Source organism: Sceloporus occidentalis, unplaced genomic scaffold, assembly GCF_023333645.1.
Source record: "Sceloporus occidentalis isolate IW3139 unplaced genomic scaffold, rSceOcc1.0.p SCAF_2, whole genome shotgun sequence".
Classification (NCBI taxonomy): Eukaryota; Metazoa; Chordata; class Lepidosauria; order Squamata; family Phrynosomatidae; genus Sceloporus; species Sceloporus occidentalis.
The window spans coordinates 81,831,775-81,859,044 of NW_028316982.1; positions in this window are offsets into that span (position 1 = coordinate 81,831,775).

Sequence of the window (27,270 nt, forward strand, 5' to 3'; positions counted from 1 at the left end):
GGTTACATCTTATTTGAATTACTGTAATGTACTCTGTGTGGGGCTGCCTTTGAAAAGTGCTCAAAAACGTAAACTGGCACAAAGAGCTGCACCCAGTTAACTGAAACTGGCTACAGTGGCTCTCCCAGACTTTGGAACTCCCTCCCCAGAGACGCTAGGATAGCCCCATACTTGCTCTTCTTCCGGCAGCAAATTAAAACATTTTTGTGCTGTGAGGCCTTTACAGACAGATTTGAAGGTTTTTAAGGGTCTGTATATAGCTTTATTTTTATTGTTTTAATGTGTTTTAGAATTCTTAACTGTTTTAATATGTACTGTTTTATGTGCTTTTATCTTTTTAAATTGCATTTTATTTTTAATGAATGATGTGTTTTAATACTGAACTACTTTAATTCTATTTTAATGCTCATTTTGTATGTTTTTAATTGCATTTTTTATCATTGTAAACTGCTTTGTGTCCCAATTTTGTGGAACAAGTGGGATATAAATAAATATAATCATAACAACAACCACAATCATGTTCAAATGGTAGTTTTCTCATTATAAGTATATGAAATGTATTAATTCAACAGAAAACATATAGATTACAATCTTACGGATGATGTATGCTGCTGGTGACATACACTGCCATCCGGTTGGTGACATACACTTGTGTAGCAAGTAATAGAGTTGCTTGCTCATCCTTCAATGTGATATATGCCATTTTATTCCAACAATGCCCCTCTCTACATTGAACAAACAGGACAACCTCTATGCAAGAGGATTCTTGGACCCAGTCTAACATTACAAATGGTGCTTCCAAAAAACAAAACAAAAATCAGTTGTAGAACATTTTGACCTTTCTGGATGTACAGTAAGGGATTTACAGGACACAGTCCTTGAACAACGAAATTACAAAGGAACACCAGAAAAAGAAACAGTTACATTGAATTACAGTGTACCCTCTGTGTGCTGTGGTTTGGTTCCATGACCCCTCATGGATAACAAAATCCATGGATGTCTGGGACATGGTTTGCATCTTTCTGGATCCTATTACATTCTATCCCACAATTATATAACTATATGCCAAAGGATTTACTATATCGCTGTACTGCATCTGAAGAAGAGGGTTTATATCCATGAAAGCTCATACTAAAATAAAAACCCATTAGTCTTAAAAGTGCTACCACATTACTTTTTTTCCTTCCCCTCCCTTTCTGTTATTTTTTTAATGATGTAGCCTATACTTATACCAATGAATGTAATTTGGAGATCATTACAAAAGGTAATATCTAAATACAGCCTTCTTCAAGACCCTTACTCTGGATGAGCATCAGGATGGTGGATCCCAGTGCATTTCCATTCCTCTGACTATTGTTCAACTCTGGGTGTGTGCCTGGGTGCATTCTGGCTGCACTTGAGCATTTAGGGAAGAAGGGACATTTTACGTTGTGTACAGAAGCTGCTTTTTCTTCCATGATGGGGAAAGGCAGCCAGACTACATCAGCATATCTCTGCAATGGTCAAGGGAATGCAGCTGCACCAGGGAGCTTGTGCACCTGGTGGGGGAAAAAACCAGCCTTTTTCCATCTATGGATAGACAACAGCCTAAGTATACTGGCAAAGATGAATGCTCTGACACTCTGGTAATTTAAGCTTAACCATTGTCTAGTCTGGTCCTGTCACAGGCTGAAATAAACTGGCTTTTTTTTTACAGGAGATCCCAATCCCCCCCCCCCCCCAAGCTTTACTGTGAGGCTGCCACCACAGTCTAATCTTAAACACCCTATTCTGGTGTTTAAGACTGCTTGAAGAATTTTTCAAACTCTATTGCCAAGTAACTATCTTTAAATTGTACTTTTGTCTCTTGCTGTTTTCTGTATGCGGTTTTGGGAGGGCATAGCCCTAAAAGGTTGCCTCAACATGTCTTAAATAAATAAATGAATGGTGCAGCATATGCAGAGATAGAAATAATTCCTTTCTGCTCCCCTGAGCAATTGTTAAGTTTAGACATGCAAACAAATAAATGACTGTCGTGGCTATATATAAGTTTTAAAAAAACTTTTTTGACTTATATAAGTAAAAAAAATAACGTCTTATGGTATGCAAGCTTCTTAGCTGAATAAATTCAATATTTTAAAATGTGCAGATATTTAAAATGTAGTGCATTTTAGACAACAACTCAACAAAGAGAAGGTTGCATAATGTCTTAAAGAGGATCAGTAGTTTATTTCTGTATGCATGTTAAAGGAAAAGCATTTGGTGCATGTGTAACTTTTGCTATGAATTTTTAACAGGCTGTGTCATTGTCTTGTTAACCTATATAAACAAAAATGCCAGCCCACAAATATGTCTCCACAGAGTACAGTTTGTCAGAAAGGTTAAAGACAAGTTCCATGCAGAAAGATGATACAAGATGCTAATCCACATCAGGGAGGCAGAAATGGTGAAAACTAAGAAGGAATAAAACAGCTTGGATTTTTTACATAGCATTTCACCAGTTTGAAAACCTGTCATGAAAAACAAAGATCACAACACAATGTAAACTGTCCTGTTTACATGTCAAACACGGTTTCAATTTGTATAGTATCACATGATGAAGATAGATATGATAGATAGGAGTGAGGGAAGGTCACTGCAGCTGCAGCTGCACTGCAGAAATAATGCAGTTTGATACCATTATAATTGTCATGGCTCCATCTGATGAAATCATGATATTTGTAGTTTGTTGTAGCCCCAGAGCTCTGTAACACATGGCCCACTCCCAAAGTGGGCCGCAGCCACAGGACTCAACCTACAATGCCAGGAGCATTATTATCCCGGCTCCTTTTTGCTCCAGTCCAAAGGATTGAATCATGGCTTCAGCACGACTTCAGGCTATGTTAGAGGCATTGTTTGAACACCATGGAAGCCGCTTCTTTTGGCCCATCTGCTCTGGGCCTTAGTATTAGTATGGGAGAGTAGGGGGAGGAAGCTTGCCCTTCCAAGTAGGGTCAAGCAAAACCAAACTATCACTGTTCTTCTTAGGTTGTGTGTTTCTCCTCATTAGTAACTGTTGTCATCTTGACCACACTCCATTCTTGTTTGGCCACATGTGTCTAAATTTTCTGAAATGTTGGCGGGTATGTGTGCTTGAGAAGACACATATGGGGAGAAAACAGTGTCAGATAGTTTGGACCTAGCTTGTATAGGACTTTATGTGTCAGCTATATGCCCTATGGCTGGCTACCAATAGATGTATATGAAAATATACTGGCAGCCAGTGAAGCTGCTGTAGCTATGTGGAAAAGGGAGAGTTTAATTAATCAATTTGAAATGTTTATGTACAAACTTTCACCAAAATTGGCTGAACAATAGTTTTCACAAATAAAATAAATGTTGTCTAGATTCTTAATTCTTCACCCACATAATAACTAACTGCATAGTAATGCACAGACAGACAGCATATAATTTAATATTCATACTATTCTAATTTCTGAAGCTAGCAAGGGATGAAGAATCCACGTACTGCCTTCATTATAAGATACGCTCCAGCTGATTACAATGATAAAAGTATATATGTTATATTGTAACAAAGACCAATGATAGGTACATCTAACCCAACAAAATGTTTTTACAAAAAACACTGAGCGGAGAGGAGAGGACAGAAGCTTGTCCTTCCCAGTCAGCTCAGGCAAAAGCAAACTGCCATGCCTCCTAAATTTTGTGTTCTTCATTAATAACTTTTGCCACTTGACCACACTCTAATGTTACTAGAACACACTTGTTCTCATTTTCATTTGTGAAATATCTGACGGTATTTTAGAGGTGTGATGTAACACAGTTCTACGCTCATTATGAAAAAATGAACAATGTTGACAAACATTATTTCAAAGATGTGAAAGTAGGAGTGTATCTACTACTAGAAGAGGAGATGTTGAATAAATTAGGCTGTGCAATTTAATTTTTTGTTATCTGGCCCTATTTTGGTGACATTTTTCCCCATTTGGTCCTGCCTTGCTTGTGATCCGGTCCCAACTTCTAGTCCCAGTCTGGAGTTCTCTTCACTCTAACATACAAGGAATTCAGGTGACTGTAGCTAGTAGGGATTCTTTCCAAATTTTTCTCTCAAGGAAAGTTCACACAATCAGCCTGACTTAAAACCTCTGTAGTGTAGAGACATTTATTATTTATTTATTATGTATATATAAAAAAGCTTTAGAGAAGCCCAGCTGGCCCTCATTCAGAGTGACTTTCTGCAAAGAAAATGTCTGTACAAGTAATGATACATACTAGAATTATTTAATAGATTCCTCTCCACTCCTGAAATTCAGTCAGGAACTTGCACTTGTATGATTTATTGATTTATTACAGATTTATTATCTATTAAAATGATAATAATAATAATAATAATAATAATAATAATAATAATACAGTAATGTGTAATGTATTTCGTAGAGTTCCTGAAGATCTACTTGGTTGTATTCAAATGTAGTCATTTTTAGACTTGACCCACTGTAATCAATATAACAATTTAGCTATGTCTATATTAAATTAGTTTATATAGCTTTTGTTATGACATTTATTTATTCATTTATTTATTTGATTTCTATTCTCCCTTTCTCCTCAAGGCGGCTCACAAATAAGAATTCTAAAAACATATTACAGTGGACCCTTGTTATACGCTGGGGTTTGGTTCCAAGATCCCCCATGGATAACAAAATCTGTATATGCTCAAGTCTCATTAAATACAATGGCATAGCAAAATGGTGTCCCTTATATAAAATGAAAAAAATCAAGATTTGATACTTGAAATTTATACTTTTTTTGAACATTTTCAAACCTTGGATGCTTGAATCTGTGTATAAAAAAATCCGTGTATAAGAAGGGCCGACTGTACAATGAAACAATTAAAAATATCATCTAAAAACAATATAAAATTACAGACATTAAAACTACACGAAAACTATAATACCCTATATAACAATCACCCTATCTGGATTCTATTGAATATAGCATCATTACAAATTTGGAATTTCAGTCAGATACACAAAAAATATAAAAGTGTGTATTATGAAATCATTGACTGATTATTTTAGCAACTTTCAGTGCTAAATCCATTGTTCTTTGGGTGTACAAACATTTGTCTTAATAGTGTGACAGGAATAGTATACTTGTCGTATTAATCCTGTTGAGTAGACATAATGTTAAGATTGGCTCTGAGAAACTGAAGTTACAGCCTTTGTCCACATATTAGTGGACTATGTATATAATTATTCATACAACTCATTTAAATGTTGCTTCCAATTCATGGTTCATCAAACAATGTTATATGAATTGAGCTGACTGGAATAAAGATCCTGGTATATACCCAGACATCTGTGCTAATAGTGATGGGTGAAAATTGTATACATAGCTACAGTACAGGTAGTGTGGGAATAAGTAATGCACAATAGTGAATGTACCAAGCAAGTCAACTTTGAGCTGAGTTTTAGCAAAATACTGTATGTTATTTAAGGGTAAAATAATAAAAGGCAAAGTGGCTGTAGGGATAAATGAGAAAATTAGAAGAGCAATACAAATCAACCTTACAGTGTAAGGAAGTGTTAGAATACACATTTTTTCAAGTCATGCAAGAGGAAACACAATCTCATGGATCCCCCCCCCCCCCCTTGGTGTGCTGTTATTCTTTACTCGTAAAGACAATCTAATCATGTAAAAATGAAAACAGATAATAAATTTTGTGGTGTGGTACATTTTATTGTAGTACTTTCCTATACACAAACATTTGCTTTTTTTAAAAAAAAATTGCAATTTCCATAGACATCTTTAAATAAAACAGAGCTATCAGCTCTGGGGCATTGCATTTGGACATAATGAAAATGATACACTCATTATACATGGAAATTGAGCTCAGTCTGCAGAAAGCAGGATAATATTCTGGCATGAATGTCCACTTAAAAATATACAGGGAACTGTATGAAATTAGTAATTCAAGCAAGGCTGGTAGCCAAAAGAGAATACTACATCCCCATGAGGTACCACAGCATCACTGGGAAAAAAGTGAAGATAGATTCTTTTATATGGCAAAGAAAATATGTGAAAGCTACTATTCCAGTTTCAGGAAAATAGTCGACTTACAGGTACCAAATCACAGATGGCCATAAAATAGTTAAGTATGAATTATGTTGATATTACATGTGCTAGCCCTTGGAATTAACTATCTACAAATAAGTAACATAATTATTTCCTTTGCCAAATAACTAGAATGTAACTACATTACATTGTAATTTAACAAAGAATAACTGTGTCCCCTTTTAATGTAACTATACCTTTTATATAACTTTTATATTTCAAAGGTGTGGCCTTTTTAAATTGTGGAGGAGGAAAATTATATGGATCAAGTGCCACCTCATACTATGTCTACTGTTGCTTCTTCATTTTCTGTTTTGGGTGTTAATGGTGAGACTGAAGTAGATGGGAAATGTGTTTTGTACCACAGAATATCAGCTTGGAGAATTTGGATTTTTTTTTTAAAAAAAAACTTACAAGGTAATATTTTAGTTACGTTTAAGAAATGAGAAAATTACTTATTTTAAAACAGTAACTTTAATGGTAAATACTTGGAGATGAGCTTTCAAAATACGATAGCTAATTACTTTTAAAATTAAGTCTCCAGGTGTTGATATTTTCAAATAATGAGCCACAATTTGTGTCAGGAAAAATCCAGAACCTCCCAGTTTAGTGGGAATTTGATCACTGAACATTTTCTCCTAGTTGGGCATTTGAATCTGTTATGATGCCCTTAAAGAGAATTTTGGTCAGTGCCAGGAAAGCAATGGGTTTATGACTTTACATCCAACCATCTTGAACCACCAGAAAATGAATTCACAAGGTTTGGGGGCAGTGTAGCATAAGGAACAACTGATGCAAGTACAATATCATAAGGATTTCTTAGGCAAGGAGTACTCTGAGGTGATTTTGCCAGTTCCTTCCTCTGAAATACTGCCTATAGAACCTGGCAACCATACCTCCCTATAAAACCATTTGACTTTTAAGATCTTTGGAGGAAGGCTTTCCCTCAGTTTTACCACCATCACAGGCAAGTTTGGTGAGGACATAGGAAAGACACTAAGGGGCCATTCCCACCTGCAATTTAAATCGATTCCTGATTCGTCCTTGCTCCATTTTGGCAATTGATTATAAAAGGTCCGATGTCCCCACTATGAAAGGGGATCTTTTCCTTAGCCCAGTGTAATCGCTTTTATTATTTTGCATGATTGTTGTCCCCACTAGTAGTGCTGCATCAAAACCCGCTATCAATCATCTGTGATGTAAGTGGCAGCCTGAGCAGCCTGGCTCGGAAATTTTTTTTGGGGGGGAGGAGGGTTGGAGGCTGAGAAAGTGTGATCTGAGGCTGAGAGAATGTGAGGCTGGGAGAGTGAGACCTGAGGCTGAGAGAGTATCAGGCTGAGAGAATGTGACAAGGAAGGGTCAGAGCGGCACAAAAGGAAGGAAGAGGAAGAAGGAGCCAGGAGGAGGAGGAGGATGGCAATAGAGCAAGGCTGGAGGACGAGGCAAGGCCAGGGGGACTAAGCAAGGGTACCTGGTGGGTTTCCTCCCCACCACTGCCACCTTTGGGCAAGTCACTACCACCTTAAATGCCACTACCACCTTAAAACATGTTTAAATTTGGAGATCAGGGTAATGTGAGTCTTTGGAAAGCACACTGTTAGGTTTAACTAAAATTAGACAAGTGTATAAATGTGGGGGATACTGAGAGAGAGTGGAAAGGAGACATGACACATAGTGACAGGCAACGTGAGGACAAATGAAGAAAATGTAGCTACTGGGAAATGACTCACTGTAACTGCTGAGACAGCAAGAACAGGAGTGAAATACAGTAGAAGAAAGGAAGGTGTATTGCATGTAAAGGGCAAGGCCCAGTCCTTCATATTTAGAGCATCAACCCACTAATCTTTATAGCAACTTTATTTCCAAATGTGTTTTAATTCATTTTTCAAGCAAGGTTCCATCATACACTGTGTCAAAAGTGTTACTGAAGCCTAGATATTTTACATGCAGGCCATTTACTTCATCTGCTAATTTTATAATTCAATTAAAAAAGCAATCAATTTTGTCTGGCATGATTTCTTCTTTATAAACCCATGTAGAAACACATTAGTTTTCAAATTAAACATCGTTTTTGAAATGTACCACTGTTTGCTACTGCTGTCCCTAATATGACCTTATATAACTATGTTTACTCTGAGCTGCATGGCATTTTAGATGAATCTGAAATCCAGTTTTCCTCCTGTGAGTGTAATTAATTTCCTATCTACAATATTTGTAGTGTCATGCTTTCTTTGTGTTTCAGTATTCTGAAGAAACCTGCCAAGAACACCCTGTGATAGGTTCACCTTAGGGTCACTATAAGTATGTAATGACCTGAAGGCATACAGCAACCGACCAACCAAGCAAATGCAAAAATATGGAGAAAGCTGGCACTAGCAGAAAAAATCATCCCATTTTTATCTAAAATTATCATTTCATTGTTTGTTTTTGCACAACTTTAAAGAGTAAAGTTCGATTTGGATGGCCATAGATGAAAATAAGCATGCTTTCTAGTGGTATTATTAATTACAGTTGACCCTCTGTATACATGAATTCTGCATCCATGGATTCAACCATCCACAGTTTTGAAATATTTTTTTAATTAAAATTAAAATATTTTAAAAAATTAATTCCAAAAAAGCAAACCCTGATTTGCTGTTTTATATAAAGGAGACCATTGTACAGTATATAACAGGACTTGAGCATCCACAGATTTTGGTGTCCACGGTAATCTATATCTTGGCAATAGGTTAGAGATTATACATGTGTAATGTTTTAAACCAATAAATTTGACTATGTTATTTTCACATTGTCATTATGTTGCCCTACTGCCCCTTCCTCGGTTAGAAGTGCTAGTATATGCCATAATGGATTTTAAAAGGGCTCTATTTGAATGTTCTAATGAACATGATGTCTGGCTTTATGATTTAAAATAAGAGGCCGTCTATTGAATATAATGGAATAGTAATGCCTAACATATACTGATATGAAATATAATCAAGTTGAAATACCCAGGTGTTGCTATATCTGTGATTGTCCCTGAAAAGAATGTTCATTTGTCCCTCCATATTCGCATGACCCCCATGAGTATGGAAAAACTGCAAATAACAACAACACCATGTTTTACTTGAGAGGACACCTCTCTAGGAATCTCTAGGTCCTCCAGTGCAACTCTGTGGTCATCGTCCAACAGACACAGACCACAGAACTCCACTGGAGGAGCTATAAATGCCTAATAGAGTGTTCCCTCTAGGAATCTCTAGGTCTTTCAGTGCAACTTTTAGTTAAAGTTGACCATAGAGTTGCACTGGAGGACCTAGATATTCCTAGAGAGAACATATTAATCAAAGCCATGAATAATCAAATCTGCAAATATCAAAGCCACAAATATGGAGGGATGAATATATATATATTAATGAACATTTATAATAAGAAGTCTGAAACTGTACCAAAAGAGTATTTTACTTCCCAGATAAATATCCTGAAATTACAAGGTTTGATGATATTCAAGTGTTGTGTTGGTGTTAAGGTTTAAGCACTATCATAAGTTGGGAGCTTTGTTGATGAAAAGTTTATACAAGGTGACACCAGAAAGAGCCTAGAATTAGCTGACAAGTGGCAAGAACCCTCAATCCATCCATCTAAGAGACAGGGGTCGGGTCCACACCTGTTTCACTAGTGCACAATAAACAATGATTTATTTGAATATGAAAGCCTTTTATATTGCATTGTTTCTTTGAGCACCACTTTGGACATATGATGTGAAATGTCCCTTGGTCAAATGGACGTCAGATTAAATAGCACTGTATACTCAAAGGGAGAACTGAGAAACTAGAATATTCAAATTAAATTAAAGCTGTCAGCCTTGGTTAGCAGTTCATGGGCTATAATATATGGAGCTCTCTGTGTGCCAGAGTTTGTCCTTGAATTAATAACAGGTCACATCTCAATGGTAGATTCATTTCAGTTGGCTTAAGTATGCTTAATTCTACAGTGGTTTGTACAAACCAATTGTGGTTGGTACAGACAAATAGACAAACAAACAAACAAACAATGTCTCTTTTTCATTCTGGCTTTGCTTAAGGAGAAATGTGAAACATAAGAAGTAAGAGTGAAGGGCAGTTATCCTATCAATGAATTATGTCTTGCTGGTAGTACATTATGACATCTAACTCTAGCATCCCTTTTGTGCACTACACTGGCCTAGGCAATGGTGGCAGGAGTTGAAAGGTTGTGGCACAACAGCAGTAAATAAAGTAAGGCACAGTGAAAAAAGTAAGGAACAATGTGCCAAGGGCTGGTAGATTCTGTCTACTTTCCTACATCACCATAGTCCAGCTTTCAAAGTAGTGCAACCACTTGCATAGTTATCAACTAAGTTGCTGGTCAAAAATGCCCATGTGCTGGTAGAGAAACATATGATTGTGTCCTGACACCCTTATGATGATAAGACACTTGTGTTGGTGCAGTAAGGGGTGAGCAAATGCGGAGCGGGTAGGGCCCCTTCCCACTCTGTATCCTCCTATCAGGATGCACCATTACATTTTGATGCAACATACATGATGGAAGGTCAGTCCCAGCAACCATTTTGTCTTATTTTTTGACAATTTCTCTTGGGGTTTTTTTTGGGGGGGGGAGCAGATTGAGGACTCTGGGTATGGATGAAGTTAACCACCGCATTTGTGGTTGGTTTAGGTACTTGTGGCTGGTTTGGGGACAATTGCCCAAAAATAATTGCTATTTTTAAAAAAGTTTGTGGGGTTGGGGGCTTTGGAGGCCTTCTGGGACTATTCATTGAGGTTGCCAGGGCCACATGTAGACCACAGGCTACACTTTGCCCATTTCTAGTGCAGTGCTTGGGCTTCTGGATCTCAGGACTGGATGCTGTTACAAGGGACAAAATGTGTGTAGTTGAGCAGGTGGAATGGAGATGTAGTGAGGGAACAGAAGGGCTCTGGTTGAGTTTATATTCCCTTGGGATTCATTCCCACCTTCTTCCATGAAATATTACACTGAACTTTTCTACAGATATTTTCATTTTGTCTTCTTTTGTTTCAGAATTCTCAGAGACAGTGAATGTTAGCTAACACAAGAGGTAGCTTGGGCTGAGACAAAGGCCTTTTTACCTCCCACATCCTTTCTCCACCAAACTCCTTGTCCATCTTATGCTTTTATCTCTTTGGGGGGAAATAAATATGTGCTTGTGTATTTTCCCCCATAGGGTGTAAAAACAGCGTAGACATGACTTTTAGAGGGACAGCGAGAAGAAGTTAAATGAGATCTTGTTCTATGGCCCTGTGACAATCAAATTGTAGTCCCAGCAGCTATTCTTTTTAAATAAGTATGCAGCAAGAATCCCAGAACTATATGTAATATGTACCATGATTTCAAGTGTTTCTATTGGGCTCTGTCTGATTTTTTCCTTCTCTTTCCTGTGAACAGACCAACATGGAAACCAGAATTTATCTGAAAAAATGAGCACAGATTCTGTAATTATAAGGAAAACAATAGACAGTATTGGGGGGAGGGGGCCTTAAAAAGTGAGTGAAACAAATTAGGGCATTTCCAGTGTAAAAGAAAAGAACCCAAATACCTAGTAAAATCAGCTACTGCAGCTAACGGTACTAAGCTTATACATCCCAGGGGTAAATCAGCATGACTCCAAACATTCTTCAGCTGTCACCAGAAGTATCTCAAGATGTCAGAGTATTCCTGTATCTGGACAGTATCTTTCCCCCTTTTCTTTCTTGCAATGTGGGATACTATCTACAGGCTCAATAATAATTCTTGCTGTGGTGGTATTTTTAGCTGGAGGAAAGCCTCACACTGTACCAGCTTACCCTTGATGCTGGATTGAGAAATGCAAAAGCACTGCACATTGATGACCTTCCAGGAACCTTTTAGTACCATGTTTCCCCGAAAATGACACTGTCTTATATTTATTTTTCCTCAAGAAGACACACTATGGCTTATTTTCAGGGGATGTCTTATTTTTATTAAGCACGGTACAATAATCTACATTTATTCAAATATAGTTAAGTCGTCTTCTTCTGGAACATCGTCATAATTCTCCAAACCTGGAATTCCATCCTGAATTTTTTGCGACTCCATTTCCTTTAGAACCACTGGCCCCAATCTTTCCGCTCCCTTCCTGCCCCTTTCTGTACTGTGCCGGGCCTATCATTATGTCTTATTTTGGGGGTATAGCTTATATTGCACAAATGGCTAGAAATCCTGCTACAGCTTATTTTATGGGTATGTCATATTTTTGGGGAAATAGGGTATTTCTGGAAGGTGTCCTTTGCAGAGACCATGTGAACCGCAGCATGTACTTTGAGTTAAAGAAATCATAAAACAGTAGGAGTTTATCACTTGAGCAAATAAGCCAGCTTAACGCTTCTGGATCTGGGATGACCCCGGATGTTATCATACCTAAATTCCCATCGATCTAGGTGGGATGCCAGTACTTTTTTGAAGTCGGGGTTTTTCTAACTTTAAAAAATTGGCTGGCTGAGCAAGGCTTCAACCTGGAATGCATCTGGGCGCTGACATCTCACCTAGATCAGTGGCCATTTAGGTATGATAACAGCAGGGGGCATCCCAGATCCAGAATTGAAGCTGGAAGAGGTAAGCCATCTTATTTGCCCAAGCTATAAGCTCCATAGTTTGCTTTGCACTGCTATCATTCAGCAGGTAGGAGTCCATTTATCAGGTGGGGAAGCTCACTTGGTGCTTGCAGACCATAACAAACAAAATGGTGAAGATAATGCATTAAAAAGGCATGAGTAGTAAATGTTGAAAATAAGCCATGTATTGTGTGAACCTTCAAACTGCTTGTCAATTTTTTGGTGACCCCATGAATTTCATAGGATTTTCTTAGGCAAGGAATACCCGGAAGTGGTTTTGCAGTTCCTTGAGGGAAACATGTAAACAATGTTGCATTGCTTTTCAAAATAACATTTCACAGTTCTGGTCATTCACTCAAGCTTTAGATTGCTTCCAAAACCAATTGAATGTCACAAATTTGCAGAGTTTAGTATATTTTTGCGTGATCTGGAAGACTGTAAAATCATGGGTCTTACAGTTGCATTCCCTGATATCTACTTATTTCTTGCTTTGAATCCTATTGGTTACCCCCATCTAGACTAGTCCATTGGGGCAACATGTAGGTAAATCTCAATGGTTCAATGGCTCTGCACTTGTTAGAACTACCAATAGGATGCAGGCCATTTATTCCGTGTGTATGCAACCTGTGCCTGTACAAGTTGCTTTCTACAGGATTCCTGATCCATGTACAACATGTCAGCACATAGTGCTGTCCATATGGAGATTAGCAGTATGTGAAGGCCACTTATAGAGAGAACATTCATGATGATGAATATATGTTGTTGCAGATCATATGAAAGGGGCTTTACAGAAGGTCTTCTTGCGTTTTGCAGTGCCATTATTACACTTCGGTGTCTGCTCTAAACCCCATTATCCCGGTGTGTAATTCAAAAACAGTTTATGTCAACAAAATAATCTCATTGACTTAAATAGACTCAGTCCTATCATGATTACTTAGTAAGTGCAGCAAATCTTACTAAGAACTCCAGTTGCAGGTCTGATAAATTTCCTTTCAGACATGTGTTTACTTGCAAAACTGCTTTATCTTTATAATGCAGAAGAACAGAATCAATACAGAGGAAGAACACAAGTTCTGACACATAATTTCAAGCATACTAGATCATATTTACTTATAATATAATTCTAAGGAGCACATTCCCACAATCAAGAGACAGGAAGGGAAAGCATAAAGAAGAAATTAGCACTGAGCAACCTTTGTGAATAATTGCCTGTCAGTGAATGGCTTGTTAAAGAGAACTACAATTTCACAAGGCAGTCCTTGTGCTAGCGTGTCTATTCTGAAAACATAAAGAGAATGAAAGGGGCTAGGGAGAGGGAACAAATGCTTATGACTTTTGACTCTATTTTATCTTCTTATCAGAGTCAGGTGGGACACTACAGGTGCTGGATCAGTGCCTCGATGCTATAATGGACAAGGACCAAAGCTGCATCTCCACTGCAGAATAAATGCAGTTTCATACCACTTTGACTGCCGTGGCTCAGTGCTATGGAATTCTGGGATTTGTAGTTTTCTGAAATATTTAGCCTTCTTTGTCAGAGAGCCCTGGTGCCACAACAAAGGACAAATTCCAGGATTCCATAGGATGGAGCCATGATAGATAAAGCAGTATCAGACTGCCAAGTACACTGAAGCTGAAAACCAATTACATAGAGGCTCTGTGGATAGGTAGTTCCCAGGTAAGCTGCCTATCCTGGATGAAGTTGCACTGTCTCAAAGGCAGGAGATATATAGCTTAGGAATATTTCTGGATATATCTTTGTCACTGGAGGCCCATGTGGCTTTTATTGCCATCTTCGATTGGTCTGTCAATTATGGCCCTTCTTGGACAGGGATAACTGAGCACGGTAGTCCATACACCGGTATCTTGCCAATTAAACTGATGTAATACCCTTTACATGGGGCTGCTCTTGAAGATGATTCAGAAACTGCAGCTGTTGAAAAACACAGTAGTGAGATTTCTGACTGAATTATCATATAGAAATCACATAACCAAGGAATTGCACTGGGTGTCAATATGCTTACAATTTAAAATTAGAGTTCTGGTGATGAAACTCAAAAACTCTGAACAACTTGGGACTTTGATATCATAAATGAACAACTCTCTCTAAATACACCTACTCAAGGACTGAGGTCTGATGTAGAAGCCCTCCTTTGTGTCCTACCAGTAGGAGCAATAAATTGTGGGAGCACAGGAGAGATTGCCTTTCCAGCGGTGATACCCCATTTGTGAAATGCCTTCTCCTTGGAGGTCCAATTGACATACTTGATCTTAGCCAAAAGACTGAGAAGCGGTGAAACATTTCTTTTATTAGAACCTTCAGTGTCTAACAGAGTCCCCCTCACCTCCAAAAAATTATACATGTGCATCTTATAAAACTGTTTTAGACTTTTAAATTATTTTAATTTCTAAAATTATTTAATATATTTGTCTTTTAAAATTACTGTTATTGTTTTAAATTCTGAATTATTCTAAACAAATTCTAAATTTGTTTGCCACCCCACAATCCTATGACATAGGCAGGATATAAATGTTTAAATAAATTAATAAATAAGCACACCAACAGCTTTTAGAATTTAGTATTTTTAATAGCATTTTGAGTTACAAATTTCATTTTTTAAAAAAAATCAATATAATAATGTCACTGGGGGCAGGAATAAAGTGAACATCAGAGGACAGTCAAATAAAGATCAAGGTGTGGAAAGAGAATTAGACTGTACAAGTATTTATCACACGGGGGAAATCCCGTGCAAAAACTGGATTTAAAAACTGGGAAAAAAACTGCAAAAGTGGGTTGATTTTCACACACTTCATTGTTAAACTGGTGTTAACCTGAAAGGAAAGCATACAAAAGCCACTCCTTTTTCGGGATTTTCCAAAAGTAAAAAGGAGTGGCATTTGTCTACTTTCTGTCTACTTTACGGTCAGGTTAGCACAACTTTAACGACAATGTTCTGTGATAATCAACCTGATTTTTAATTTTCCCCCCTGATTTTAACCCCCATTTCTGCATGGGATTTCCCCCGTGTGATAAACTCGAGTGTCAGTACTATACATCTTTCTGAATAAGTATACATAGGACTGAGCAGTATAGAAAAAAGATGCACCACATTACTCTGCACACTTACTCAGAAATAAATCTCCACACAGGCTTACTCCATAATAGGTGTGATTAGGACTGTACCCTGCCTTTTTAGTGGCATATCACTTTGGATCACATTAATAACAGCACCATGCTTGGGGATGTTGTTATAACCCAGCATTATGAAATGGATATTCATCCTAACTTGTTGAAAGCCTTTTTTTTTTAAAGTAACACATCGATTTCAGCTCTTCCGAGTGATCAGAAATGATTGCTTGCTACTTCCATTTCTGTCTCAGCATGGATGAGTGTTAATATCTATATAGCACCAATCACTTTCTGATCCATGCACAGTTTGAGATGTCATCTGGCAATTTGTGGAGACAAACCCTTGATTGAAAGTTACACTAGTAGAACACATCTTAAACAACATTTGATTGGTTGGCTCAAATAAAAGGCAGCTATGACTACAGTTGCGAGGCTTGACATGTTATACATGGTTGACTGATGGATTGAGGCCCAAATAGGTTTGCAAGGCTACAGTTTTACCTGCAAGATAAAGCTCTGAGCCAGCTGGAAGAAGTATAGTGAAGAAAAGATGTGAATTGAGGACATAAAAAGTCTCCACTATGGACCTGGCTTTTCACATAAAGTAATCAGTAATGTAGGTTTCTGCGCCTCCATTTTAATTAAGAGAAATCATACAAACCATCTGCTTTCCTGTTGGGGGCCTAGTTTACCCAAAATATGAGCTACATAGCAGTGTGAAAGTTTTTCACCACGCATCTGACATACCACTTAAGTCACTGATTCCCAAAGTGGTACTGCCCCCCTGGGAGCCATGGAAAGATTCCAGGGGCAGTGAGAGAAAAGGTGGTGGCAGTGGAGTAAAACGGAACAGCAGGGAGGCCTTCAGTCAAAGTATTGATGCACAAGAAAGACAAAAGGACCCAGTCACCTTTAGGATCATTTTGGAGATGAGGGCTGCATGAGAGAAGAAGTAAGCAGAAGAAACAATGTTTGTATGTGGAATTGAAGCTGGAAGGCATGTCTCTGGGGAAGGAGGGGAGGACTATCCAGGGTTGATTCTTTGGAATAATCCTTTGCCTCTCTTGGATTGAGAGTCCTTTATTGCCAAGGAGAAAGTTTGAAGCTGACTGTGCCCCTCTCCACCTGAGTGAATAAGGATTGAGAGCTCCCCTCCTCACCAGGCAGAAGCTTCTCTTCTTGCACCTTGGGAAAACAACCAAGCAGCCAGTCAATCAATGCTTCAGAAGGCTCTCACCCATGCCAACCTTTGCTACAAGGCCGGCATGGGTGAGAGGCTTCTTGGTTGCTGCTCAGTTGCTGCTCCCAAAGTGACCAGATGCAAAGAGAGCAGTGACTGAGATTTGTTGTTTTGAATTTACAGTAGAAAAGCAGACCTACTACGAAGAAACAGGCATGGGGAGGGCACTAGGATTGGCCCAAGAGGAAAGGGGGCGGTAGCCTGAAAAAGTTTGAGGACCACTGATTTATGTGCTGGCCCTGACAGTAGGGCTGGCCTTACCATGAGGCCAAGTGAAGCAACTGCTTCACTCAACAGATTTTGGGTGTCATGAAAGGGTAGCAAATGATTCGTTATTTAATGTGTTATATGCCTGAGATGTACAGAAGTGTTTGAGGGACTGGATGTCTCATATGCCAAAATACCTTGGCTGAAATTGGGTACAATGTATGTTGATTTTAATGTGGGTACTGTGCCTTTGGAATGTTTAGACTTTCTACTCTACCTGGGGCAGCAATATCTTGGTCTTGATTGAACGATTGTATTAATGGAAGAAAAAACATTACATACTGTGGTGCTGCATCTCTTTTACATTTCTTTAAATCAGGGGATGGCCTATGGTCAGGATTAGTGGGCTGCATTGATCTCCCAGAAGACCTTGGAGCCTCTCTTCCTGTTAGAGAAAAGGCCTCTCCAGAAGCTAAAGTGGGGGGACATGGCAAACCTGCCCCCAATGTCCTCTAGAGTGCATCTGGGGGCAAAAAAATACATGGGGGGCCTGGAAACGACATAACTGGCCCCGAGAACCCCATGTTGCCCTTGTGCTACACTCCTGTCCCCATTTCTAAATGCTATGGCCTGTCTTGACATGAGCAAACAAGCCACATAATTGGAATGTCCTCACAACAAAGTAGCTACAATTTTATTATAGAGCCTGATCAGCAATGAAGAGACCATTTGGGGTGCGAAACACACTTCTGAACCACAGAGGCACAGATTGTTGTTAGGAGAACAAAATTCCCACTGAGAATGCATAATCTTTGCAGTAAACATCTCTCACTTCCATTTCATCAGAACAAAGGTTCAGTATCAAACAAAGAATCTTTCCCGTGCAGCAGTCAGCAATCATCCATTATTACTCCTTTAATGAAGCTTTAATGACGTACAAAATGAAGTACAAAATATCGGAAGACACCATAGAAACCTTGAAAGAGAAAGTGTTGCAAAGCTGGATAACTGTAAGGCAACTAATTTGTTTGGGGTGAGACAAATGCTGCATCTACACTGCACAAATAATCCAGTCTGATACTACTTTAACTGTCATGGTTCAATATTATGGAATTTGGGGAAGTGTAGTTTTGTGAGATATTTAACCTTCTTTGTCAGAGAGCTCTGGTGTGACAACAAATTACAATTCCCACAATTCCATAGCACTGGGCTATGGCAATTAAAGTGGTATCAAACTGGATTATTTCTGCTGTTTGGATGTAGCCCAAGAGGTAAAATTTCTAGGTAATTTATGTTCCTGAGTTTGAGATTGATCCTGAATTATGTCCTATATTCGATGTGTGATGTTTTATTTACTTTCAAAGTTCTGCTGATTTTCAGTCTTAAAGATGAGCGGATTCACTAAATGTAAGTTGGAAGAATGTATCAGGAGGGACAAATTCCCTATTTATTTATTTATTTATTTATTTTTGTTTGTTTGTTTGTTTGTTTGTTTAGCATATCTTGAAGAGCCAGTGTGATGTACTGATTTGCGCATTGGACTATGACTCTGGGGATCAGGATTCAATTTCCCACTCAGTCATGGAAACCCACTGGGTGACCTTGGGTGATTTGGAGACTTTCTCAGCACCAGAAAGCCCCATGATAGGTTTGCCTCAGGGTCACCATAAATCGGAAATGACTTGAAGACACACCACCATCACCACAACAATCATCCTTTCTCCTTGTATAGGAGGTAGCTTACAAGCAATTAAAAGGAGCTAAGCCATTATTTGTACAAAAGCTAAATGACAAATAAACAACAATTTAGTGAAATACCCAAAATTAAAACAATATAAAACACAATTCTACTTATTTATTTATTTCTGTCATTTGGAGATTATTTTAAGTGAAAAGAATATGTACACAACAAGTAGAAAGTAAATTATATAAAAGGAAAGCTAGCAACAAGGAAACGACAGATGCCAGCATAAGAGATGAGCAGAGTTGATAAAACTTTAGAAGACAAAAAGTTCCTTTGGCAAATAGAATCTTTGCCTTAATGAGAAGGGGGAAAGGAGTAAGAAATCTGGCAAAACAAATTTAAATCAATGATATGGAAAGCAGAGAGAGAGAGAGAGAGAGAGAGAGAGAGAGAGAGAGAGTTCAGTTACTAAATTCCTTTTTTTAAATGTTTACCCATAAACAAGCATGTTATTAAATATTTTAGGAACAGTACCCAGCTAGGGAAGCAGTATATATCAGATATTAAGGGCAGTGGCACTGACGGCTTACGTATCAGGGATGTGGTGAGTTGGCTCTATTTCCAAGTCTATTACAACACAACTGATAGCCCTTCCTTCCTTCCTTCCTTCCTTCCTTCCTTCCTTCCTTCCTTCCAACATGGCAAGCTTCTCATGTTCTTACAAATATGGAGGGAAACTGATGAACCAACTTAAAATTTGTGGTAATAATAATTGTTTCTATAGCTGTGTTCAGGAGCAGGATCACTTTTGTCCTAGAATTGCAAGGGTCATATTTTCTGACAAATTTTCCGATTACATAATAATGATCATAATGATGTGCAAAGGAATCTTGTAGCACCTTTGAGAATGAGTGAAAAAAGTTGTAGCACATGTTTTCAGAGATTTAGTCCACTAATGATCAATAGAACATGGAAAGGTTATCTTTCCTCAGATAATGATCATAATAGGATGTGGAAAAGTTATATTTTGAGGCTTCAGCTCTCCAGAACTGGCAGTCAGAATGGCTGCTGTCCATGTTCGTGGGAGGAGTCTAGGAACTATAGTCCACCTAAGTTACATTCTGGTCACAATATATTAAGGCCTTTTAAAGAAGCCATAAATTACTAAAGTCCGAATTATTCTCTCGGCAAACCTCCACTGACCAAATTTTGCCAAGAATACCCCATGCTAGGGTTAGTTTAGTGTTGCCATGAGTCAGAAGCGACTTGAAGTCACGCAACAACAAAGTGTGGGTAAACATTACAAATTTAGTACCATATTTTGAAGATGATACCATCTGGGAAAACCAACTCTGAGTATTTCTTGCCTAAGAAAACCCTATGAAATTCATGGGGTCACTATAAATTGAGGGGACTTTAGGACACACACATACACCCTCTTTTTTTTGGGGGGGGGGAATCACATGGAACTGTAAGTGATTTCTTCAAAATCCTAAATGATTTCTAAAAATCTGGCCTGGGTGTTGTGAAAAATTGGAAGGGTAGATACAAACATTTTAAAACACTTAAATACATAAACATTTTGTTTATTTCCATATCTAAAATTAAGGCTTTGGGGGCACTTATTGACTGCTAGTTTGGTTTGAATCTAGGATCAGCATTTCTATAACTGACTCATGCAGACATCTTCCATATCTGTCAAAGACTTGCAAAAACTGGCAGTTTTTATGTTGTTCTGTCTTCACTGCTGTAAATAAATATGTTAACTTGAGAGGACCCCTGTGTGTATTGGATCTTGTATATGTAGCTTCCTTCTACTTTTAAAATAGTTGTTTTTAATACTGCTGTATTTCAGGTGTAAATGCAGATGTATTTATTACCCCTTAAGGGTTCTTTGAAAAGAATTGTTGTATTTCAACAGTGCTTACAGAAGGTAAAGTGCCAACTGTAGTATATAAAAATATTTTATATTGCCATCTTGTTCCTATGGTTCTTTGACTTATCATTAGTTGGAGTGTAATGAGTAATGACCTTTGAGGTTGACATTACATTTTGGATATGCTTTCTTCAGCCGGTTTGTTTTCAGTAAGATATGCTCATTTCTCCATGATTGTGAGTGTCGAATGTGTTTAGTAGTTGCAATGCACTTTACATGGAGCAGAATACAGGTGCTTTAACTTACCATTTCCATTCTTTTTGGTACCAGAGTGAATTTGTAAATGCCTTCACATTTTTAAATGCAACTATTTTCTATTTATAAGTAAGCAGAACAGTGGGCTGTTTCATATCCTTACTAACTATATTACACTCTTTCATCCATTCTGCTTCATTTTCATCATGAGTCTCATTGCAATCTGTTATGGCTACATTTCTTTCCCACACATTCATAAGTACACTCAATTGATTTTGTTTGAAGATTAAACAGGAATCTTTGATTAAATTAGTAGCCAAATGGATTAAAATCTGGGCAAGGGACTCTGGCTTCACAGCTCTTGTGTGCAGCTCTGAGTTGCCAACTTGAATCCTCCTTGTATTGAGGACCTTATCACACAAGGGTTTTTAAACAACAATTTTTGCAAGAGTATTACCTATTGGCATTACCTATTGCACTATGTCACATTCAATCTTTTGTTGCTGTGCCTTCACAAAGGAAGGAGACATGCTGGATTCCAAGGAAACATCTTCTTTGAATTGCAAATGGACATTAAATTTCCTTGACTTTGAAAATCTACCAGTGACTGCATGGCGAAAGGTCCAGAAACAGAAAATACAGGCCTATGACTAACATCTTCAATTTCTTTCTCGTTTGCCTGATGAAGATGCCAGTGTGGGTTTGAAAGCTTGCAACATGTAATTGTGCATTTTGGTTGGCCTGATAAAGGTATGATTGTTTGGATATTATTGGATAAGCAAAAACAGTGTTACTTAATTGCCAGGGATGTCATTCACTACATTTCAGAGTATTGTAATGGGTATGTTCTGACTTGGTCTGGAGGGAAGATACGTGACCCTTCTTTGGGTGGTGTTGTGTAACTAGCAAGGAGTGGAGGAGTCAGCAACAAGGGAGGAAGAGAAGCAGAGAATGAGGAGGAGGCAGAGGCACACTGAAAATACGATCTGCACTACAGATTCAGGTTAGTTGGAATTGATGTTTTAAAAAATATTTAAAAAGTTAACCTGTCTTTCCTGCCTAGCTCAGTTCTGCCCAAATAAAAGATAACGCTGCTGCAAGGAAAATGAGTCAGTATGTGTGCCTGCCGATTGGTTTGGGAAGAAGACTGACTTCCTAGGCTGGCTGCTCCAAACAGTGGCACAGGGCATGCACTTAGAATGGATGGGTCAGCATGAGAGAATTTAGAGGAGGGGGTGGTTCTCTGCATGCTTGAGTCCATATCAGGCATATGATTTAGAACAACTGTCTGGCAGACAGGAAGATAGAGAAGGATGGGAAGGAAAACAGGCTGAGGAACTGCTTCTGCATGCTTGCCCAGAGCATCTATTGTAGTGTACATGGCAGTTGCCTGATCTCTTATCTGTTCCTGTAAATGTAAGGATGAGAATAGAGTGACTACACAGAATTAGGATGATCAGAGAGGGAGGGAACAAGACAGAATCTTCCTTTATTTTTCAACAGTACCATAATAAGAGTAGCAATCCAGTGCGTTACTTTCTGGATTGAAATCAGAGTAAAAGATAATGATCTGTTGGGTGATCAGACTAATTAATGAATAATGCAACTAGTTCCTTTTAAAAAGTAACATTCCAACATGTGATTCAGAACTCCTAGCAGGAAAAAAATAGGCAATCTGAATTGATTTCCCATTCATCCCTGAAAGCCAGCATGGCATAGTGATTTGGGTGTTGATTAGGACACATGGAGACCAGGGTTTGAATTTGTATGGTCATGGAAACCCATTGAGTGATGTTGGGCAGGTCACACACTCTTGACCTCAGAGAAAGGCAAAGGCAGACCCCCCCTGAACAAAATCTGCCATGAAAACCCTGTGATGGCTTTGCCTTAGGGTTGTGATAAGTCAGAAATGACTTGAAGGCATACAGCAACAACCTCTTCTTTTTGCTACTCCAAGCTGTCCTGAAGGCTAGAGGACTCTCTGGGAAAACACAAAAAGTAGTAGAGGGAGCTGTAGGGGGAAGTTGGAATCCTCTCTTCCTTCAGTAGAATCCTCTACTGACCTTCCACAACAACAACAACAACAACAACATTTCCATTTATGGAAGAACAAATATAGATCCAATTCTAAGGTTTGAATCTACCCTGACTTTAAACCCAAGCTAGGAATAAAATAACAAATTGATTGAAGAGATGAAATGAGAACCTAAAGAAAGTTTATTTTGGATCATTCTGGTTATACAATAAAATAACTTGATTGTAATCCAATATTTATGTGACATCTCTCATGAGTTTATTACAAAGATTTTTCATCCAGATTGACAGCTGTGTTCCAGCACATCCCATTACAAATATATTTGTAATCATATGGCCAGGAATGTCAAATACTGATGATGACAAGTAGTGGGGGTGGATTTAATTTTCTTTAATGATGTTATCTTGTTCTACAGAGATGACCCTCCATTTTATGTAATACATCCATAAATAGCATGTAATTTCAGACAAATAAGACAGAGATACAAGATGCAGATACTATAGAAGACTCGCTTTTCTTCTCTTATTTTTACAAAATAAGTTTCTATTATTAGAATAAACCATCTTGCCCTAGTTGTTTTTCAACAGATGGCATGATTTGTAGGAATGCATTGTGTAAAATCTAAGAATATAGACCACAGTTTGCAGAGAGTGGGGTTAGTCCTGGTTTCCCAAAGTTATAATTCTTTCATGAGTGTTAATGACAATTACTGTGCAGTCATACTGGGGAGGCTGGGTACTGAAACTGCACCCACTTAGAGAAGTTAACCCCAGATATGCTATTATGAAAAGGACCATTATTTCAGGTCCCTAGAAGTCTTCCATTGCCCTTTTTACTTTGAAAGACCCTATCTTCCTATACAAACCTGCCAGCGTTTTGGGATTTACAGGGGAAGGCTTCCTTCCTTTCGTCTGTCTGCCACCATTCTCCCAAGGTGGGACACAAGCCAGCTTCCAGACAGACAATTAAAAAAACTTCCACAATAAAAAAATTAAAAACAGTCCAGATCACCACATGAGACAGTATAAAATCATTTAAAAGTTAAAAAAAGTTTTAAAAGATAAATAAATCACCCCATTGAGAACTTCTCCTTACACATTAAAAGCTTGTTTAAATGTAATGATGGAAGCCACCCCCTCAAAAAAAAGCCTTCTTCTGTAATTCTCAGAACTCTGGCAGGTTTGTATGGAGAGATACGGTCTTTCCCATAGTCTGGACCTTTAAGCCATATAGGGCTTTTTACATCATGACCAGCATTGTGAATTGTGCCCAGAAATGAACTGGCAGTCAAACAGGAAAGAAAAAGAAACAGTTTAAATTAAAGTTTTCATTCTCAGCTACAAGTTGTCTTCTTAGGACTGAAATAATTAAATACAGTGCATGATGAGCCATGAAGACTGAAGATGAAAGACTTTTGATCTTCCAACCCAAGGCAAAAATACCGACAGTACAATGATTCAGTATATCACAATGACCTGTGAATTAAAACAGTTTTAGGTTCATTTATAACAGGAGTAAAAATCTGTGGGACCAGTATGTTCTTTGGTAGATATGTTGCAGTAGTGTAAATTATGAGCAAGAATTTCATAATACTGTCATATAGTTGTGAACTGAGAAATTGGGGCAGGGGGGAGATGTTGGAAACATATAGTGTAAAGCCAAAATACTATTTTTTTCATGGTTAGCTGAGATAGTGACATCTTTGCTTTTCGATGGTTCAGTGTACACAAACTTTGTTTTGGGCTTGTTGTTGTTATTGTTGTGTGCCTTCAAGTCATTTCTGACTTATGGAGACCCTAAGGTGACTCTATCATGGGGGTTTCTTGGAGTCATTTGCAGGACAGCCTCCACTTTTTGGCAAGTTTCTTCAGAGGGGGCTTGCCATTGCCATTGCCATCTTCTGAGGCTGATATTACATGGCTGAACCAGAATTTGAACCCTGGTCTGTGCAGTCTTGGGACTTTATCACACAGGGGAAATCGAGGGTTTAAAATGGTATTTTCCTGGGACATTTGTGCGATTGCAGAATGATTAGAGAGGAATGCTCCAGCAATAAATCTGTTGTTGGAACATTCCTTGTTCTTCCCTGGATAAGTCCTCCCTAAGCACAATGTGTGGGGAAGTCTTTGCCACAGTCTTGCAAATGTTCCAGGAACATGCTTTTTTAAATCCCTGATTTCCCCCTGTGTGATAAAGTCCATAGTCTAAAGCTTAAACCAGTATACCACACACAAAAATATTAAAAATACAGTATAAAATTACCTTTAGGACTTATGTATATGGTGTATATGAAACATAAATGAATGATGTGTTTAGACTTAGTTCCCATCTCCAAGATACATTATGTATATACACTTACCATTTTTTTATCTGTTCCAGACCCCCCCCGCCCCGCCCCCGATGCCAAATACCAAATAAATGAAGTCCCATTCTACTCAATGGCAGCATGATGTGCCCATGACCGCATTGTTGTGGCCATGTGTACATGCCAACATGGAAGAGAACAGGGTGGGGACTTCTGCAGATGCACTAATCTGTGGATGGCAAGCCATCCACAGATAATAACAACAACAACAACAACAACAACAACAACAAGCCCAAAACAAAGACAGGAAGGACAGACTGTATATGCAAATATGGGTATTCCAAAATAAATCCCCCCGCCCCCCCAATCCAAAACACTTCTGGTCCTAAGCATTTCAGTAAGGAATACTCAACCTGTACTGGTTTTGTCTGCCTCATGGTACTCTGTAGTTTAATGTGGTTTCTCAGATCTGAAATTGTTGGAAGATCACATATATAGATGTACTTGGTACCCGACAGTACAAACCATCCTGAAATTTAACAGCTTTTTAAAAAGTCCATAGTTACCACAAATCTATCATTCTAAATTGAATGTGAAAACTGTGTAACTTTAATCAAATTTAATTCAGAAAACTGGAGAAGGCTGTCATTTCTTAACAAAGTTATTGGGGGAAAGATGTAGTGCATCTAGCTACAAAGCTAAATCATACTGAATGTGTTTTTACAAGGTGTTACAGAACTGTTCCCTACCTAAATACTCAACAACAGAGGCTCCAATTCTATCCATACTGATTTGCGATTAAGTCCAGTTGAAATGTGTGGTACTTCCTTTGCAAGTAAATATCCACAGGGCCAAGCTGTTGTGCCATAGAAGTCAGAGTCCATATGCTACTACATCAGCTGCCCTTTCTGAAGTGTTTTAAAGTAAGAATACAAAAGAGTGCAATTTGTATTGAATTCTGTGAGCAATGTGCCTGTTCTCTGTTCAGAAAGAGCCTCCACCATATTACAGGGCTGTTGTCAGGACACGGAAACTTGAAGCCCTGGGATTATTTTGGTTAGTAGGGGTTAGATCATGACATCACCAATCTCAATAACCCCCGTCCCCAACTCGCATGTTTCCTCTAGGCTCTGCTGCAATTAGCACAATAGCAGTTGGCATGTGTGTATGGATTTTCCTGGCAAGAATAAATTGCTTTGAGCAATATTTTAATTATAATGCAAAGCATTTTAGTGTGGTTTTGCCTTGAACTGGTAATGGTCTTGAACCCATTACCTTTACAAAACACCCACAAATGATGTTCATTATATAGAGGGGGGAAGTGAAAGGAAGATAAGGAGAGACTGGGAAATGGATCAACACAGCTCCTGCATTTTCTGCATGGTATAGCGAAGTATTAAGATGAGCACCTGCACCTCAAGGTTTCACATTATGCCCTTGATGCCCCACTCTACCTAATCCTTGTATCCATTTCAAGTGCCAGATGGGCATATTCTTCCATGTCAGTCAGCAAAAGGGAAAGAAGTGAGTAGGTTCAGCAGAAGTAGTCTCCTTCTAGCCACCATTGTTGCTGCTGTTGCTTCTTTATCTTCATCCTTTCCTATTTATTTCTATCTTGGGACTCAAAGTGGCTTAATTAAAAAAAAACACAATTAAAACTTCACAAAATACAAAAGTTAAAAAGAGACTAAACAATCAGAAAAAATTAAAACCAGATAAAAACATAAGCCATTAAACATACATACACATGTGCATGTCAGCACAACAATCAGCATGTTTCAGCACATTGTTTAATCAAGACAGGTCTCATACAACCAACCATTAAATGCTAGTCAAAACA